Source organism: Python bivittatus, unplaced genomic scaffold, assembly GCF_059951505.1.
Source record: "Python bivittatus isolate LINGU-HERP-01145 unplaced genomic scaffold, Pbiv_v1 ctg000070_np1212, whole genome shotgun sequence".
In the NCBI taxonomy this organism is placed as follows: domain Eukaryota; kingdom Metazoa; phylum Chordata; class Lepidosauria; order Squamata; family Pythonidae; genus Python; species Python bivittatus.
The window spans coordinates 14,698,814-14,719,615 of NW_028277034.1; the positions used below are offsets into that span (position 1 = coordinate 14,698,814).

At 37.6% G+C, this 20,802-nt stretch overlaps 1 long non-coding RNA gene across 4 annotated transcripts in view; it reads right to left on the reverse strand.

Annotated features, from left to right (window-relative positions):
* Positions 1 to 20,802, reverse strand: part of LOC148216851 (uncharacterized) — a 123,388-nt gene that overhangs the window by 41,023 nt on the left and 61,563 nt on the right. For 2 of the 4 annotated variants that reach the window (XR_015794495.1, XR_015794494.1), the window contains exon 3: positions 10,601 to 11,642. The exons of the other annotated variants lie outside the window; for them this stretch is intronic. This is a non-coding gene — a long non-coding RNA (uncharacterized LOC148216851). Of the gene's footprint in view, positions 1 to 10,600; positions 11,643 to 20,802 lie in introns of those variants that run through there. 4 annotated transcript variants of the gene reach the window in all.

Consider the following 20,802-nt stretch of genomic DNA (forward strand, 5'->3'; position numbering starts at 1 on the left):
TCAGCAAGAAAGCACTTATATTTTCTAAACGATTCCTGCTGGCTGACATGTGTTATAATGCTTTTAACCTATCACTATTCTACTCAAGTTGCTTTCTCTCGCCTTTTAAAATTTATTTTTAAGTTTTAATTTTTTATGAACTGTGTATTGCTGTTTCTTGTTTTATTGTTCTTATGCTTGGAGAGCAAATCTGGCAGAAAACCTACATGCAAGTTGTAACCAATATGCAGATAAATAGATAGATAGATAGATAGATAGATAGATAGATAGATAGATAGATAGATAGATAGATAGATAGATAGATAGATAGATAGATAGATAGATAGATAGATAGATAGATAGATAGATAGATAGATAGATAGATAGATAGATAGATAGATAGATAGATAGATAAACAAATTCATATAAATGACTCTGAGCTTACTTATATTCAAAATTAATAATGGGAAACTTCACTCACTTCAAAACTACTTTGATAAATTCTGAGGTTTCTTAGGGAGTTTGAGAAAAAAGACTATTTTGCAGGGCTTTTCTCTTGAGTCATATCAGACTTTCTCTACCGTGTACCTTCCATGTTTATGCGTTCTTTAGATCAAGGTTGGGAAATGTTTGGAGGATTGGAGCCTCAACCTAACTTCCTGACCTTCCAAAGAGCCATAGGAGGCCATTCCATATGTGACATCTCTGGAAGGAAGATGGCCAATCTCTTTTTGCCCATGCTTTCATGGAGTGGGAAGCCTCTAGCACACCACTTCCAGCCCCAGCTTTAAACTCTCCCAAAGCCCCCTAAAATCACCCAGTCAACAAATATTGGTAATATTTTATGCTGAATTTCTGTGGTTCAATCCACTGAGGGGAGGGGGTTGTTGGGGCATATGCAGCCTGGAAACACTTTAGGCCATGTATCTGCATATCTGCTAATATATATTCCTCAACACTGCAGCTATTTTTCATCTAAACCACAAATATTGTAGTAATCCAAATTCAGAGAGAACGTTGAACAAGCTTCTGGGCAACTCCATGTGATACCTGACTCGATAAATGCAGCTGAGAGAAGGTTAGGTCTATAATGGCTGGTGTGGGTCTTCCAGGCTGTGTGGCCATGTTCTAGAAGTTTTGTTTCCTAATGTTTCGCCAGCATCTGTGACTGGCGAAGGAGCACAGACAGGAGCAGTTCTCTCTGTGCCCAGGATGATGTGGCCCTTTTGTGGGTATTTATAGAGATCAGCGAAGGTGCCTGAAGGGGTCTGTGGGGGGTGGTGGGGGGGTTGGGTTAAAGAGTGGCTGCTTGTTTTGGTGCCAGAATATATGTGTATCTTCCTGGGGGTTAGGCAGGGTTTTTTCTATTGAGTTGTTAACGAGTGGCTGCTGAGGGTAATTAGCATGTTCATTGTGTGAATTGTTCACGCGTCCTGGTGGTTGAGCTGAGTTCGTTGACCTTTTGCCGGCTGTATTTTTCAGGATTGGTAGCCAGGTTACAAAACCCGGAAGACCCACACCAGCCATCGTATTCTGGCTGTGAAAGCCTTCGACAATACATTAGGTCTATAATCTCTGAGTTTTACTTAAACTCAAGAAACTCCTCAGCCTGAAAGAGCCAAAGGTCGTAATTGTTATTTTCATGTATAAAGACATTAATTCACTTTTCTTCATTAAAAACAAAGACCAAAGCAGGTAATGCAGAGCTTTTTTACTTTTCGTTTATCAATTCCATGTGACTATAGTTAGAACTGGGGAGGGATCTACAGGAGACACTAATTAGTTGAAAGAAATCTAAGATGGTGAGAATCCTATAAATATCTGTCAACCAATTTTGCATGAAAATATGATGTTCCATTTAAGATCATTATAATTAATTTGCAGATCATAGCAGAAAATGTTAAACAAAGTAGTTAGTTTGCTACTGCTACTTTGAAATTCAGTTGTTTTTCCAAATTACATTTGCTTCAAGCTCTATTATCCATCTACCTCACTATATGATTGTTCCAGACCATCGAATCTAATCATTTAAACTTACAGTTTTGAGGGTTTGAATATGTCAGAGTGTAAATTGGTAATAATAGGAGAGAGAACAATGATAAGAGTCATATATTATTATGCACAACTATAAAGTATTATTTTAATATTACATATGGATTCTGAACTCTTCTTAATAAGAGAGGTTTTTTTTTCCATTTACAATTTGTCTAGTTGCCTTATCAGATGGGGGGTAAAATGTTATCTGTGCAACTGTATCCAAAATCACCCAAGCCTTACTAGTAAAAAATCAAAAAGTAACAATTGTGGTGGCGGGCAAAAAGAAAAAAAAAAGTTACTACTTGTACCTGGATTTCCAAATTCAGTTTGTCATTATGTACCCATAGCATGCTTCCTTGCTTTATTTATTAGATTTATATCCTGCCTTTCATTGAGGAGTTGAAAATGGTGTCCATAGCACTCCACTTCCAATTTTGGGCTGAGAGAGGTGACTGGCCCAACGTTGCCCAATAAGCTTCTGTAGCATAAAGTGGAATAGAACCTAAGTCTTCCTCCCCTCCCCCCCGCCCCAGTTATTTTAGGGACGCCCTTCAAGGCTTCACTCGGGCTTATTGGACAGGCACTAGGGAGATCCCACTTGACTCAGTTGTGGGGATAAAATGAGGGGAGATTTCCATATGTGTCACCTTCAGTAGGCCTGTAACCTGTAATAAAGTAATTGACTGATGTGTCCTCTTCAGTGGAGAGGAAAGGTGGAATATATATGTAATATCACTAAATGAATGAGGCACTTTGCCCAAAGCAATGGGAAAATAATTGATATGGCTGGAATGAGAAGGAATCAAAAAATGCCAAGAGAAAATACTTAATTGTAATTGTTAACCTCAATACTCTCATTCAGAGTACTGAACATATTTAAATACACACACTTCTGCAAAATTCACTCATTATCTTCATAACTCATAAAATCTATATATAGGTATTGTAAGCTACCCAGAGTCTTCTGGAGTGGGCAGCCATTATACATTTGATGAAATAAATAAAATGAATGAAATATAAGGTGACAATTAGCAACTCACTTTTAATGACCCTGTTTAGGACTGAACTTGAATTACAGCCTATAGTATTTTATTTGTGTGCCTACATCGGCTACTTTAAAATATTTTCTTTCTAAATTGCAGATAGCAATTATTAGTCATGGCTGTTTATGACATGAATGATATTACTAGCTCTATACACCAATGCCCAGTAAAATAATAATAATTTAAACAGCAATTTAAAAATCAGAGATTCAAATATCATTGCAAGGAAAAAAAGACATAGCAATAAAGGTTCTTAAATGCAACACAGAACCACAGGTACAGAAAAATGAAAAGTTCTGAGAGCATAAAAATGCTTTACAGTGTAAAGTAAGTGGATCCTCTTGTGAAAAGGATTCCAAAGTTGATAGGCAATTGCTAAAAAGGTTGCAATACCAAAATATGCAAAGATGGGAAGACCAAGACTTCCATGGACTATTGTGGGGCTCTGATAGGAATGTATAGAAAAAGTACCTTCAGATATTGTGGCTTCAAGATATGAAAAACTTTATAACAGTGTCATCTTTGGGGATGCAAGAAGTGCATCTTCTTTGTCATGGTGCCTGCCCTCTGGAATGGGGTCCCCCCAAGTTCTGTACAACTCCCCCCATTGGCATTCTCAAAGGCCTTAAAGACCTGGCTGTTCCCCATGCCTTGGGACAGGGTAGATGGAATCCCCTTGTTAGATATGTTTTATCATATGTCACATAAGTTCTAATGTAGTTTTTTTGGATTTGTCATTTTGTTATTTCTCTTACTGTATTTTTATTTATTTTGTTGTATTTGTGTTGCTTTCATACTGTGAGCTGCCCAAAGTTGGCCTGGTGCTGGGTGATGCTGAAATTGAATTTAATAAATAAATAAATAAATATTCCACAATACAGGAATGTTCAGGTTGATCAAATATTTTACCAGCGCTAAAGCTAATAGACCAAATTAAAAATAATTAAAAAATGAGAAAATGATTAAGTTTTTTTTTTAAATAATAGAGTTATCACAATTTACTAAATTATTACAGTCATGTTAAAATGGGGGTGTATTATGGGCAAAATCATGAAAATCTTAACAAAAAGTAAGCCTACTTCCTCCAACTTATTTCAATACATATATGTTGGATTTAATTTCCCAGAAATTAGCAAGTGCAGCTTGAGTAAGGCTAGATTACCAATATGTATAATGCAACTATAAGTTATTGAATGTCAGTCTATAGAAACATAGATGTTTTGACTGCAAGTTCTTGTATCCTGTTGATTAGGTTGATTTTTATTAGTCGTCCTTCTGTTACCAAAGCTACTGTATATTGAAAGCTAATACAAAGAAATGCTGCTGAATTTGGAATAAAACATCAGAAGAAATACAGCTCACTAATTTTCTTATGCTGTCTTTTTCTGGTTTCCGTTTGGGTTTGACAGATGTCATTTCGTTTCAGCCAAACTAATAACTTCAACCCATTAGCTTCATATATATGAAGGAGTGCCGCACTAGTAAAATCTCATGATTCAGAGGGACAGCATTGGCAATCTGCAGCTTCTCATTTTAATTGGTGGTATTTTCTCGATGTTTTCATAAATTAGCAAGAAATATTTTTGAAAGTATTTTTCCTTTTTCCTACAAGAAACTCCGTGCCTTTAAAAAACTGAGTGATATACAATAATTTACCAGATTCAACTCTTGCTTGCTTAAACTAGCAACTATGTGCTTCTTAAGATTAGATGTGTTAAATTTAAACTTTATCAATACCAAAATGGACAATGTATGTTTTCCAATATATTGTATAATTCACTAAGCAGGATAGTACCCAGTACTCTAAGTTGATTCTGATAGGACTTCTTTGCAAGATAAAAGTTTATATTTAAGTACCCCAATTTAGAAATAACTTTTTCTTTGGGTTTATATATAAATTAGTCTTTTGAAGTGCCTCATCTTAAGAAGTTGAATCCAGGACCTTAAGACATTGTTTGGTCCTGTTGGTGCAACATTGTTGACTGGGTCATGTGAGGACAATTTAGCATGACATATGAAACAGAATAATATGTTCACTTGACTTTGGCAATGAAGTGGTTAGAGGTGACTAACCCCAAGCTTACCATAGCAAAAGGCTTTTGTTTTGCCTTGGGTTTTTGATCTAGAAAGAAAGGGTAGCTGGTAGGACAATAAAAATGACCAGTGCAAGAAAGACCTAGCTATCTTGTGTCATACACTGCCAGTATATGGAAGTTAATTTAATGAACTGGGAATGGTAATGTCTGGGTCATTCATATGATGTCAATAGGGCCTTTGCATCTAAGACACAGTACTCAGATGTTTTTCATGAGGTGAATTACTATCAAGCTATCAGTTATTTACTTTCTTACTTTATTTATTAAATTTGTATGGTGCCCATCTCCCCCAGTGGGTGACTCTGGGCAGCTCACAATTAACGTAAAACCCACAAACAATTAAAAAATAAATACCCACATTAATTAATTAAAATTAATTAATTAATTAATTAAAAAGTCAAACTATAAAAACAAACCTTATACATAAAAACTAAAAACATTCAAGATGATGGAGAGTAAAATCAATTACTACATGAGCCACCTCCACTGGTGTAAGCCCCCATCTGGCCCCCATCCCACTCTTGCCAGAGATCATCCACAAGTGTGACCAATGCTGTTTCTGTCCCATAACTGGGCCTGAAACCTGACTGATAGGGGTTCAGATCTCCGTTTCCTCCAGGATCCTCTGAAACTGCTGCGTGATTACCTTTTCCACCACCTTTCCTAGAAAGGGAAGGTGGGAAACTGGATGAAAATTGGCCAGAAGGGTGGGATCTAGCGATGGTTTCTTGAGGAGGAGGCAGACCAAAGCCTCCTTAAAAGGCTTCAGGAACACCCCCTCCCACAAGGATGAATTGACCACCACTAGTACCCACCCTAAAGTCACCTCCTTGGTTGCTTTAACCAACCAGGAGGGACAAGGATCTAAAATACAGATAGCTGCGCTAACAGCCCTAAGAACCCTGTCCATTTCCTCAGGATCAAACCGTTCCCAGATAACTGGGTAAGACCGCTCCCCGGGCATCTCCACTGGACCCGCCTCACACTTGGCATCAAACTGAGAATGGATCTGAGTGATTTTATCTGTCAGGTTTTCAGCAAAGTCCTCTGCACAGCCTTGTAGATAGTCCTCCGAGCCCTCCCTACCCAGGAGGGACTGAGTGACCCTGAACAGAGCTGCCGGGTGACACTCTGAGGATGTAATAAGAGAGGAGAAATAATGATGTTTTGCTGCCCTTACTGCCATGAGGTAGGCCTTAATAGCAGCTCTAACCCATGTTTGGTCAGATTCGTCTTTAGTTTTCCACCAGCGGTGCTCAAGATTTCCTCCACCCACCCTCCTGGCCTCCAACCTAAGGGGCCTGGCATACCACAAACCATAAAGGATGAGAGGGAAATATGGGGGGGGGAATGAGCCCCTGTGGCACTTCGGCTATCTGCTTTCAGTGCCAACAGGGGCTCAATCACCCCAACTCCACCTTCTCTAACATGCTCCCTCTCTCAACTGGCCTCTCTCACTAGCTGGTGAGAAGAGGGCCACATCCACTCCTATCCTCTTCCCGCCTCACACCCAGGCAGAGGGTAGCACATTCATCCAACATGCACACACCCCTCACCAACACACCCCACAATGACTTCAGTCCCCCCGGCCTCTTCTATGGAGTTAAGGGAAGCCCCCTTGCCACGTTAGGGGCTAGAGCCCAGAACCCCCAAGGTCCTAAGGTCTCTATGGGTTTTGGGTACTGTGGACCCTCGGGCTCTGGCCTCTGCTCCACCGTCACAGTTGGGTCTGCCTCAGCCTTGCCCCTGGTGCTCTCATCACTTCCATCCCACTGCCATTGTCGGTGTTCTCACCACCGGTGCTGCTGCCGAAACTAGCAGTGTTGGGCTTGGGCCTTGGCCCTGCAGACATTGCTGGCCCAGCTGGCCCAACTCTCAACTCCATCATCGCCACACTTGGGCATGGGCATCATTCCCAGCCCAGATGGCATGGCCTTGGCAGCCACTACCAGCACTCTTCTGCCACCGCCACCACAACCATCACAGCCGCCATCGTCCCCCTGGGTCCAAGCACCACCCACTACCACACTCACCCCCATTGCTCACATCGTCTCCTTGCTGTCTTCAGTCCAGCCGCCGCCACCACAACTCTCCTCCCCACTGTGACAGCCAACATTGGATGGAGGTAACACCGGGCGTTCTCTACATTCACCCCACATTCACATTCAAATCCCATGCCTCCAATTCTCCTAAACCCCATGCTGGTTATGGCTGGGAGCTGGTTAATTGCTCGTTATGGCTGGGAGTTACGCATTGGGCGTCTGCTCCTTGCCGCCATCTTGAAAGTCCTTTCATTGGCTACATTCAGTATTTGACACTCAGTAAAGTTTTCATCCTTTCTCTAAAATCATGGCTCCATGTTTGTGTCTACTGCCTGACCAGTTCCTGAAGAAGGTTAATAGTGATGGGTTCCCAGTGAAATTAGACAGATTTCTTGAGGTCAGTGCCAGCTTGGGTAGTATTAAGTCCTTTAGCTGCAGCAGAAGTTTTAGAATATTCCCCTGAAATGAATATTATATTCACTAAGTCAATGATGATGGTAACTCAAATAAAGACAGCATGATTTTTACATGGAAGTAGAAAAATAATATCCAGCTTAACTAACTAATTGACTAACACAGCTGTAACACAATTGTGGAAGGATATGTTTATTAATTATTTACCAATTATTAATAATTTAATAATTAACAGATGTTTACAAAATTCATGCAGTAAAAATTGTTATGGCCCATTGGGAACTATCAAGGGTTCCTAAATTTTCTTAAACACTGAATCGAAGCTTTAGTCTATCTTTGCCTAATTTTACTGACATTAACTGACTAGGGTTAATGTCTTTAGGGTTTCTGAAGTAGTTTTCCCATATCTGGAGGTAGGAATAAGTGAACCTTTGACCTTCTGCACAGAAATCAGTTTCTTTCATACCACAGAAGCCAAGAATATACCTACTGACCTAAGACTTTTTAAAGCTAAATCTGTTTCTCAAAAGTTTTATGGCTGTCAAGTATGTGTATACCACAACCTAAAATCCTTAGATACAGTACAGTACAGATTCTTAGGAGCCCTATTCTGCATACTGCGCTGCATTTCAAATGCAACACTTGGCTCAGAAACTGGACTTTTATTTGTATACATTTATTTATTATTTATTTATTTATTAAATTTCTCACCTGCCCATCTCCCCCTGATGGGGGAGCTCTGGGTGACTCACAACAAACATTAAAAACATAAATATATTTAAATACATGAAACATCAATTAAAAGCATTACTGAAAAAGGGGAAGGAGAGTCCAAGAAGATGAAAAATCTGAGGCTGAAGACAGGAGGCCTCTATGGGGCTAGCCATCCCCATGCTTGAGGTATTCCCTCTCCACCCCAGGCCAAGTGGTAGAACCAGGTCTTCAAAGCCCTATGGAAGGCCAGGAGTGAGGGGGCCAATCGCACCTCCGGGGGCAGAACATTTACATTCACGTAAACGTATGTTACTACATATCACTTAATAGCTCAGTATTTCATAGGTAGAACTTCAGTATTCTACACTTAATGTATTTTTACCAATTAATTTGTCACATTGTTTTTATTATGCAGGCTCTATTTCTCTACTCACTGCATTGTAGAAAGTTGCTATTTTATCAGTGTTTTAGAAACATACTACATTTTAGGTATTTTATGTTTTTACGTTTGTCTGATGTTTAGGTTTTTTATGTTTCTACGTTTTCTCTTCCTATGCCATCACTTCTTGTGCTCTGTTCTTTATTCTTTTAAGAAGCTGACTGTTTAATTTTCTGGCCAGTGCCCGTAATAAAGATATGTCTATGTGCAGCCCATACTCTTGTTCCTTAGGTTCACATACATCATACTTTCTGAACTGCCTGATAGGGAATCACAATGCATTGCAAATATTTGTACTTCAAGGAATTACTGGGTCTGAATTAGTCTGAATCCATGACTCTAGGGAACGTGTCACATATTCCCACGTGTAATATATGACACTGACTGCTTAGACAGTACACATTACTAGTAAGTATGAGATAAGGTGTTTTCTAAATGCACAATAGAAGAAACATAAACAAACATTTATTGCTTAAAACAATAGTACAAATGCTTTACACTGTATAAGAAACAGCAGTTGAAAATCCCATTACCACCATATATAATGGGAAATTTTGTCTGCAGAGTGGGAAAAGTACCATATTCTCTCCTCTGGTAGTGAGGTCTAGACTTAATAGTCAGTTCAGGCCTTTGTTAGACTTCAGGGAAATGAGAGATACAGAACCTATTAAAGATATTGGCAGAGAATCTTGCTTCACACTGAATGGTCACTTGTTTGGAGCTAACAAGATATTTATTTGTTATCTCTGGCTACTTTCTTTAGACAACTTTTGTAGCTGTATTTTAATTACTTAAATCTGGCTAATCTGGAAGTTAATCTTAAATCTGGAAGAACCATAATGGATATGAAAAACATCAGTAAGAAAACTAGTAGGAGAGAAGACAATCTCAGTTGATATGGAGGATAGCAACATACTCATAAACATAGGATAGCTCACATGTGGAAGCTATGACAATGAAGATATGATGTGGTATAAATAACAGTGTTGCAGGTAACTTTCCTCCAGGAAGACAGAAATTTTTCTTTTGTTCAAAGTGGTATATGAATTTGTCCAGTTTGATTTTCTAAGGCTATATGCAAACCAGAAATTATTTGCTGAAATCTGCACTTTCAAACATTGTAACAACGATTTTAACTTGAAAAAGCTCGGTATACAAAAATACATTATATTAGGGGGCGAAATAACTTGCAAAAAGCATATGAAAAATGCATACAAACGTTCATAATGATTTTTTCTTTTGCTGAATTTGCAAACTGGGACAGAAATGGGTTAAAATTGACTCACAGTCAGGAAAACAAGGAATTAGTGAAAAGAAGGATGTCATCTATTTCTACCCACTATGGAGAATATTTTTATTTATCAGCCATAGTTCTACAGTGAGCTGAAATATATCAGGAAGAGCTTTTAACAAATGGCCTAGGCATTTTGATAGGAACTATGCTGAGCTGTACAATCCACAAATCAGGAGGAAAATTTGGAAGAAAATTTGGGGAAAAGACAGAAACAAAAGCTTTATGGGTTGGGTATACTTTCTCTTCATCTTGTTCTTTAAAAGATAATTTTGTTATTCCCATAAACTTTCCTAGGCATGATGATATTTCATCATTTGGTTCTCATGTATGGTTACAAAATAAATACATTTTCTTGTTATCTCCCTCCCAAAGCTGCTTTAGTCCTTCACTTTCAACCTCAATCTTACCTTCTCCATGCTAGAAGTAATGGCATGAATTCTATGCCTTGATCCATTCAGACTATAAATATTTTAGTATTATCCAGTGATATATCCTCTTCAGTCTCTTTCCTTTGAAAGCCACTGTTCTAATAAAAATAAGAAATTCCCTATTAATGATTACATCAATTCCTCCACCTACTGACATATGAGAACTGATTTTTACTGGATTTCATTGATTTCTAAATTAAGGACACTTTGATCATAGATCCAAATCATCTTGCTATGTTTTCTAAAAACTAATCTTCACTATGATTTATTTACTAAGGAATGTATTTAGAACAACAGAAACCAGGTGGCAGTTTTCTCACTTAGCACTCATCCATCATGCCTTGAAGCTGTCAATATGTGTAATGCAGTTTTGATTTGCTGCAATTATTCACTCCTGTAAATCCTGGGTTGTTTAAAGATATTATTAAGTCTCTGTGAGGTGATGAATTTAATTCATTTCAGTGAAGCAAAGTTAAAATTATCTTAGTTAAATAAACCTAAATGTTTGAATGTAATTGTTCTCAAAATGAGAGAGAGAGAGAGAGAATACTCTAATAGAAAAGTGCAAAATTATTTTATGCTAGCATTTGAATAAGAAGCCTTTTCTTTACTATTAATAAAATGAGTGGGGAAAAATAAATCTGTCTAAGATGGTTTGGTAGTGCTTCAACAATTTATATCACCAAATAAAAACAGTATAGGAAATTCTACATCCATTGTAGCAAAACATGTCTCATGATACAGCCTAAAGAGCAAATTATATGTTATGTACATAGCTATGCCTGTGCTGGCACATATAATAATAATAAGCTCTTAGTCCATGCATCAACTAGGGATATAAGAGAAATCTGCCAAGGATTTCTTTTAGAGTAAAATGGCATCAATCACAGATGAGCAGACCAAGGTACCATGCTCCATTTATTTCTCCATCTTTTGGTGCATATTTCCTGTCCCTTGTATTTTTTTTAACACCCAGGAATACTTGACAGATCAGATATGAATGAAGACATTCTTCCAGTTTTTTACAATGGAAGGTTCCTAGGGTCTTTGAAGAAAAATTTATTTCCTTCCTGGAATGACATCATGAACAAGCAGTCCAGGAAGTCCTGAGGAAGAGGCCATTTGTTTTTACAGAAAAAGAGAAGAAGCCTTGCATCTGTGGAAAGATGAGAATGTAAGCTATGCTTCATTCCTACAAGTTCGTCACACAAAGTATAAGGTAGAGATAAAACATCTGAATTTGCTACCCTTTACCAATACATCATCTGAATAGCATAGTTCGTTAGATGCCAAAGCATAAGGGAGATACATTATATAGACTAATTTCTGTTGTAAAATATCCTGCATTTAAAATACTTACAATATTGGCAGCAATAGGAAATAAAAATCAACTAAAACATCCAGTACAAAATGTAATGATACATGTTCTTGGTATAAAAGTAAACTATATTTTTACTGATTGTAAACAGAAAAGATAATAAAATACCTGAAAAGGAGCATCCAAAATATGAAGTAAAATGCATAGTAATAACAACAACAACAACAACAACAAAATCACTACAGATAAAATGAACTTTTTAGTCCATTGTAATCTCTGTTCTTCAATGAGACAAACATCCTTTTATGATTGGTTCATTTTCTATAATATTTCTTTAGTCATGAGTCTATAAATAAAAAAGCCCATTATAATATCTACTCTTAGGATCAAGTTAAAAAAAAAGAAGATAACTGCAACTTGCTTCTTATAGGTTAAATTCCTTGCATCATGCTCGTCCTATAGTAATTCTTAAATTCCTTATCCTCAAAGCTCTCTAGTTTATATGCTCCCACCTCTTAACTGATAAATGAAGATACTTTCTTCTTCTTAGCACACTTGACATTTAACATAACATTTTGACATCTCCACTTCCATGTTGTAAATCAAGGCTATAAAAACTCTCAGCATTTTATATCTTAATTTCATACAAGTTATGAAAATTTAAAGGAACAGTGTGTGTAACACAGTGAAAGCAATTTTCATTAAGATTTCTTGAAGACTTAAATCTGTAAATCCCCCCTCCAAAAAATGCACTCCAACCACACCTCCCTTCTGTGACAAAATTAAATTCAAATCAACTACATGAAAACATTGTTGCTTAATTACTTCCACAATACTTATTGTGAATCTCTCATGGGCATGCTTTTGTTGAATAGAATGGGAATATAACTGGCTGTCAAACCACATCAGGTGCAGCAATAAATCTTAACTCTCTGCAGTGGTATGTGGGAATACCATGGGAGACAGGGCAACCAAGGGAATGGTCAGACAAAAGGCAGCTGAGCCCACAGCAGGAATGTGGAGAGGGCAAGATTTATTGTAAAGCTACATTAAGATTCTGTTAATATAGCTTTACAATAAGGTAGAATTAGCTCATCAGTTCATGTTTCCTGTCTGTTTACCTAGTAACGCTGACATCAATCTTGCAAGTCTGAAAGTACTTCTCTCCCCTGCCCCCTTTACAGCTCCAGAACTAGGGAGGGTCTCTTCTGAACATCTTGCCCTACCCACATTCCTGCTGTGGGCTCAGCTATCTTTTTTCTAACGGTTCCCTTGGTTGCAGCTCTTGGCCCTGTCTCCCAAGGTCATTCCCACATACCATTACACTCTCTGGGCACATAACCTCATATTCAGTAGAGCTTACAGAAAAAGATCTCAGAAACAGCATGACTAGATAAGTTGCTTTATAGCATATGAGATATGTTATTTCTGTATATACTCAGAAAATCTGTGTGCTAAATTACATAGAAATTGAATCTAAATGTATGTCTGATCCAAAGTTTAAATTCTAGGCCATTTGAGTCAATAGAAATTTGGCTGCTTGCTTTCCAGCTTTAAGACTGGGAAACATTTGCTCAGTGTTGACATAATATCCTGAGAACTGCTGTTTAGGCAGAGAATCCTACCATCTTCTGCTCTAAAACCGTGCATCCATTTGTATTGTCGAAGGCTTTCACGGCCGGCATACGATGACTGGTGTGGGTCTTCCGGGCTGTGTGGCCGTGTTCTGAAGGTTTTGTTTCCTAACGTTTCGCCAGCACCTGTGACCGGCATCTTCAGAGAGCAGGAACACAGACAGGAGCAGTTCTCTGGGCACAGAGAGAACTGCTCCTGTCCGTGCTCCTGCACTCTGAAGATGCCGGTCACAGGTGCTGGCGAAATGTTAGGAAACAAAACCTCCAGAACACGGCCACACAGCCCGGAAGACCCACACCAGTCATTGTGCATCCATTTGTTGACATTTAATTGCAACATTACACTGCACATCAGATATTATAGATGATTGTCATGCTATTTATTATACAATACTATGGATTATAACACCCTATACAGTGTGAATTATATTACTATGTATTAGTTTATGAAATTCTGAGTTACAACTCCATTTTAGCTGGCTAAAGGCTATGCTGCTATGCTAGGGTGGGAACCAATGGTGAAAACTGAATGGTAATGAATACATTTTCGTAACTCATCAAAATCATAAGCAATTTTACCTGCAGTTGGACTGATCAAGCTACTTACAGCTGCTTCCAATCAAGAAAGCACAATTTTCACAGATTCAGAGAAGGCAGTTTCACTGCAATGAGCAAAGGATTAGGTTACAGAATCTTGGAAACTTGGTATGTGTGCTGTAGCTCTCATTTATCAGTGAACATATTAAGATGAGCCCTTCCTATTGCATTTGATCTTTATAACAGAATCTTCATTTAATGGGGAAGATGCTAATCACTTATCTGATACCATAAAAAAAGTTCTGATCCTGAAATATTTTGGAAACATCCATTTTCATTCTTGGGGTCTGAGAATTCCATCAAAAGACTGGGCCTGTTGAGTTTTTGCTTTGTTCAGAATAGGAACTGTTGATAATACTGTGCATTATATCAGTATTCATCAGATAGAAATTTGTGGAATATACTGTCAAAAATAATTATAGCCTGTTTAGGGACTTGTTCATTTCCTTCCCCCTGTTTAGAATAATGGAATGATGTCCGTACAAATCAGCTATGGGTGGTAACTTCTAAATTCATAATAACTTACAAATCTCAGCAAAGTCTTTTCAGGTTATGTTGCATGGATATTTGCTAGTTTTTTAAATCACAAATAGAAATTGGAATGCATTAATAGTTACTAAACTTTTATTAAGGAATTTGTGTGCTTTTTGTAGTGGCAGTATTTTGTATAAACATACAGCAAAAGAGCTGTTGCAAGCAGCTTAACTTGAGATACCGTGTTCCCCTATTATCAAAAAAGAGCAACAACATGCAGTTTAGTTGGGAGCTGAACTTTCTCAACACAAGCATGATTTATTGCAACTTTCATTAGAAAAAGTGCCACTTCAAAGATAAGGCTGTTCAATCAGCAGCAATCCCTAGCCTACATTTGGAAAGGGCTTTTGGAAGAACTTCCACCATGAGAAATTCAGTACAAAAGATGGTTGCTTGGCATATTAGAGAGTGGAATCTAGTTTTCATTTTAAAGTCTTACAAAAATCTTGGAGGTTAACTAGTTGGGTGGAAAGAATCTTCCTTCCTTCCTTCCTTCCTTCCTTCCTTCCTTCCTTCCTTCCTTCCTTCCTTCCTTCCTTCCTTCCTTCCTTCCTTCCTTCCTTCCTTCCTCCCTCCCTCCCTCCCTCTCTCTTTCCCAACCAGAATAATAATTCATTCTTGCATAAATTATGCCATGATTAACAGAAGGTACTATGGTGTTTTGGACTTTGAATTATTAAAGTATTTTTAAGTTTTCCTTTTGAAAAAATAATTTTATTGAATAAACATAGTAAAAACTAATACAAACTAAACTAGAAGAAAAAAAAGAAAAGTTCAGAAGGTGGAGAAAAAAGTGAGACAAAAAAGAAGAAAAAAGTAGAAGAAAAAAGAAAAGGAAAAGGACAACAAAGACTATAATAAAGAAGTGGCTTCCAACCTTCATCTCACTGAACATAAGCTAATATAATAACTTTTCACACTCTTTTAAATTTACAAATAAAAAACCTCTTCTCCCCATAGCCTAAATTTTATCTATACAGAATCCAGAAATTATCATCTTTTCTATCCTGGTTCACCATTAGGAGTTACCAGAAATATCAAACAAATAGTTTATCCCTGGACAAACAGTCCAACTTTATATTCCTTCTTTTTGCTCTGCACAATCTTGACCTTTAAATGATTCCAATGGCATTGCAGGAATTGATCTTTCACCATACTTTGGCATTTAAAAGGAGTCTTCAAAGCTTTCACCAGCCTACTTTGTAAATCCCATAAAGAGGCATCATCCAGGATTTCTTGTTGCAGCTGTTCCATGTCCAGATCCTTTTCTTGATTTGTCTTTTGTATTCCCATTTTGGCAATCCCAAATCTGTTATCTTCCATGCCTTCAAACTCTATAATGTCTATGCCAGGTAAGTTTTTAAATGTTTTTCTAGGTATCTTCTAAAAGTTTAACCATTAAAATCTGTATCGTTTCTGACTCTTTAAGCAAGAAAAGGTTATAGCCAGCTTAGCCATTTTAACTCTTTTCTGCCTGGTTCTTTAGTTCCCTCTAGTGTCCATTTGCAACTTTAATTAAGCTTCAGTTCCTAATATGGGTTTAGTTCCATTTCACTCATTTCCCATGAGTATATTATTTAATTATATATTTGTTTTTCAAATCTTACAGCAAAAATAACCAATATTCCAAATCTTTCTTGTCTCCCAATCCATTTACATTTTCTTAAATAAAAACCTTCTTTGCTTTTTGCAAATTACATATTATTTTAAATTCTTAAGTCTCTGTTTAAAATGTATTAAATTCAAAGAAGGTAAAACTCAACAGGTGTCAAATTAAGCTCGTCATTTTGAAGGTCTCTAATATCCATAAAGTGGTTAAATGGAACATTTCTGAATGTGATTAGAAAGTGAATTTGGCTGGCTTAGTGTCCTTATTAAAGAGCAAAGATGTTGTCTCCTTTGGCTCCTGGCACTCAAACCTATGGGAAACTGTTGTTTTACTGTCTCCTCTTGAAGAGCTGCCATTCAGAACACTCATGGGTGATCTCCTATTCTCTTCTTCTCCAGAGAGCTTTGAAGGATTGGTCTACTCACCAGTCCTTTGTTCTTCACAGCAGTCCTAGTCTCTGCTGGTTTGCAGAGATGTCTTCAATCAGCCATGACTCACACTGGAAGCCAAGTATTTTTAAGTTTTCTGAGATAAGGTAATTGGCAAATTAAGCCTCAGCTAAAAATGTGGTTTGAAAGCTGTCCTATGACACAGTCAAGAGGTAATTATTATTATTTTTTTTGGCCAAGTAATCCAAAGCAGGAGTGCTGTCCCTTAGATAACAACTGAAAACTCATAGTTTTATTGGCCAATGAGTAGTAGTAGTAATGCTTACATTGAACACCAGAAAAGGCATATGAAAGTGCACATTGTGAGTTGCCCTGAAAATTATAATGAATACATTTGTCAGTAAGAAGAGCAAAAATGTAAATATAGTGATGAGGATAAAGTGACCAGAGTTGCTAGGAGTTGGGTGGCATATAAATTTAATAAATTATTATTATTATTAAGATGGAAATATGAGTGAAAAACAAATGTCCCACAATAAGTAATGCTAAGGCATCTTGGGAAAAAAAAGTAGTTCATATTTGGACAATATTACCTGGCAATGTGGTTCACTTGAATTTAATTTTCCATCAGTGCTAAATTAGCCAATGAAACAATAAGATCAGTTGAAGAGAGATTTATTGATAAAGCATAAGTGATCCTGCTTACAAAACTTGATCCTCTTTTGAGAGACTTTCAGATTCTAGAAAACAATAGAAATTTGCTAAAACAGTGTCAGATGAATCTCAAGAAATCAGCTATTTAGTAGTAGAATTGATATTTAATCCTCATATAATCACGGTGACACTGATCATTCCTGCTTGCAGCACCATAGTAAAGATAATGTTTCAGAGTGAAGGTGTCAGAATCCTCGCAAGATTTCATAGTAGATTGTTATATGGCTAGTTTAGAAATTGCTTTTTACATGCTGCGGTTCTGCCATTGTTAAAGGGGGGAGAAGGAATGAGAAACTGTTAAAAGCAGATGGCTCCTTCTCAGAGGCACTGGAATGTGCAAGGTCGTACCAGCGAGGGAATCAGAAGACCAAGAACTAAGGGTGGTGAAGGGGGGGGGCGGTAAGGTAAGAAAAACAACTTTTGGCGCGCTTATGCTCAGTCTTAGCAATGCTTTGGAACTGTACACTTATTTTCAATAAATGAACTTTCTTTTGAATCAATATTGGTTGCAAGGAAAGTTACTGGAATTGGGATCAACAGGTGGCAGCTCCTTACAGAAGGAAAGCAAGAAGTAACAAGCATTTCTTCTCTCAAGCAGTATCAGCATATGTATTCATAATATGTCAGCTAATATTAGAAAAGGTGTTTGCACTTCAGTAAAAAAGTGATATATACTCACCCCAAACAGATGAGTCAACAGATATTGGAGGAAAAGTTTGGTTACTGGTGTTCATACAGTAACACTGGTATATGTAAGAATGAATTAATTACGATAAGTTAATTTTAATAAATTAAATTAAAATGCAAAATTGATGTAATTAATGAATTAATTTATGATTTACTTAAAATAGAAAGAACAACCAAAGGCCAAGATAATTTTACTACCTTGACTAATGGCTTGGAATTCATAGATTTGCCTATGTAATAATTTTGCAGATGGTGCTCCTTCAAAGGTGGTATGTGTGCTGTTCGTAAAACAACAACAACAACAACAATGAAATAATGACCTGCTATTACAAATCAAGTCCAAATAGAAGAGGATATCTGAAAAGAATGCACCACTTCTGGAAGAACAACATCCAGAATCAGAAATAACAGAACAGAGGCTAGCAGATCAACATCAATTTATAACACAAAATAAAGAATTGAAAGAACTACAAAGGTCTACCCAGGGCAAAGAAAATGAAGCCTTGCCAGAAGTAGCTCAGACAGTAGAGCTCAGAAAGAACAAAGCCCCCAACTAGAAAACAAGAGGAATTAAAATAAAGAATAACTGAGCATCTAGAACAGCACAAAAACAACAGAATAAGGCTGCCTGCATTGAAGCTTGTTACAAAGAAACGACTAGCACAAGTATTAAATGATGCCAATACTGTAATTTCATATATAAGCACCAAGAAACAAACCAACTGCAAGAAACAAACCAACTGCAGTCATAACTGAATACCCTGGATGCAAAATCAACAAACAAGAAAAAAAGCCAAACAGTGCACTACCAAAATAGAAGATCACATTGGAAAATAAGATCAGCATGCTCAGATCAGATGCAAGCAAGCTAGAACAAATGAAAGAAAAGAAGCTGAAGAACAAGAAGACCAAAGAATACCTGATCAAGAAATATCACCTAGAAACAAGGAAGATCAAAGAAGCATTGGAAATAATAAAACAGCAAATAACAGCCATAGCCAAGAAGATCAGCAGATATGAAACTTGAATTGCACACTACAGGCAGAATATCCAATTTCAGTCAAATCAGAAATGTTTCTACCACTCCATAAATGGAGAGATTGCAATGAACCTAACAAAGAAGAAACTGCAGTTCTGGGTGCAGCTATGGAACAGCCCAAAGAAATGCAACAAGAATGCAGCTTGGATAAAGGAGGTAGATAAGAATAAAAAAGAAGGTGAAATGAAAGAACTTGTAATAATAGCAGAAATGGTGGAGAAAAGGGCAAGGAAGATCAAGAATTGGTCAGCAGCAGGTGAAGATGAACTGTGTGGTTTTTGGTTGAAACATCTGACTACTCTGCACCCACTCATTGCCAACAGTTTAACAACATACTGCAAGGAGGTGAAATTGAAGATTGGTTAACATATGGCAAAACCTACCTGATACTGAAAGATCCAGCAAAAGGGGCAGCCCCAGGCAACTATAGGCCAATTTCCTGTTTGCCAACAACTTTCAGATTGCTAACTGGTGTGGTAGCTGATGCAGCCCAACAGCATCTAGTTGAAAATAAGCTCTTTCTATCCGAGTAGAAAGGAAACCACCCAAACAGCAGAGGGACAAAAGATCAGCTCCTAATGGACAAGATGATTTTGGAAAACTGTAAGAGAAGGAAGACCAACCTGAACGTAGCTTGAATTGATTACGAGAAGGCATTTGACTCCCTGCCACATGATTGGATAATCAAGTGCCTAGAAATAATAGAAGTCAGTAGAAACATCAGAAGTTTTGTGTAAAGATCAATGGCACAATGGAAGACACAGTTGCTGGTCAATGGTGATAAACTGGGAGAGGTTAACATCAAGAGAGGAATCTTCAAGGAGACTTACTATCACCACTACTAATTTTAGTCATTAGAATAGTGGATGCAAGCAGAACTAGAAGCCCTGGATAGGAAGACCAGAAAAATAATGACAATGAATCATGCCCTTCATCCATGCAGCAACATTGACAGACTCTACTTACCAAGGAGCATAGGTAGGTGTGGAATGTTGCAAGTACACCAGTCAGTTGAAGAAGAAAAATGGGGATTAGAAGAATATCTGAAGGATGGTGAAGATGATGGACTGAAGCTAGTATACCATGAAAGCTTACTGAATACCAAAGAAACCAAACTGGCCTATAGGAATGTCAGGCCCAGACCAAGAACAACTATGAAATGGTCCAGTCAAGTATAGTATCTTTATTTGCTTACATCTTATAGACAAAATCTTGCCAAACTAAATTTATACTACAGCAACTAGTGGATATACCCTGGGAGATTCTAGGGAGTGGCTACCCTGAACCTCTTACTCTTCCCATACTCCTCTTGTGGGCAGCATTGTCTTTTGTCTCCTTTCCCCTGCTGGAATGCACCCTCTCGTTCCGGATAGTCTTGATCTCCCACATCACTCTTCTCCTCACAGATACATTCTATCACAAAGAAAGACCAAATGAAGAATAGAAAAGAGACATGGCAAGGCAAAGTACACAAAAAAAACTAGCATGCAAAGCAGGTAACAAGAAGACTTGGCAAGCAATGACTAAGAGGAGGAAAATTGAAGAAAGAGACAGAGGGGCTAATTCTGGCTGCACAAGACCAAGCCTTAAGAACAAATGCATACAAAGCCAGAATTGAGAAGACAGCAACAGACAGCAAATGCCGCCTCTGCAAAGAAGCTGAAGAAACAGTGGACCACCTAGTTAGCTGCTGCAAGAAGATCGCACAGACTGATTACAAACAACGGCAAGACAAAGTAGCAACAATGATGCATTGGAATATCTGCATGAAATATCATTTGGCTGCAAGCAAGAA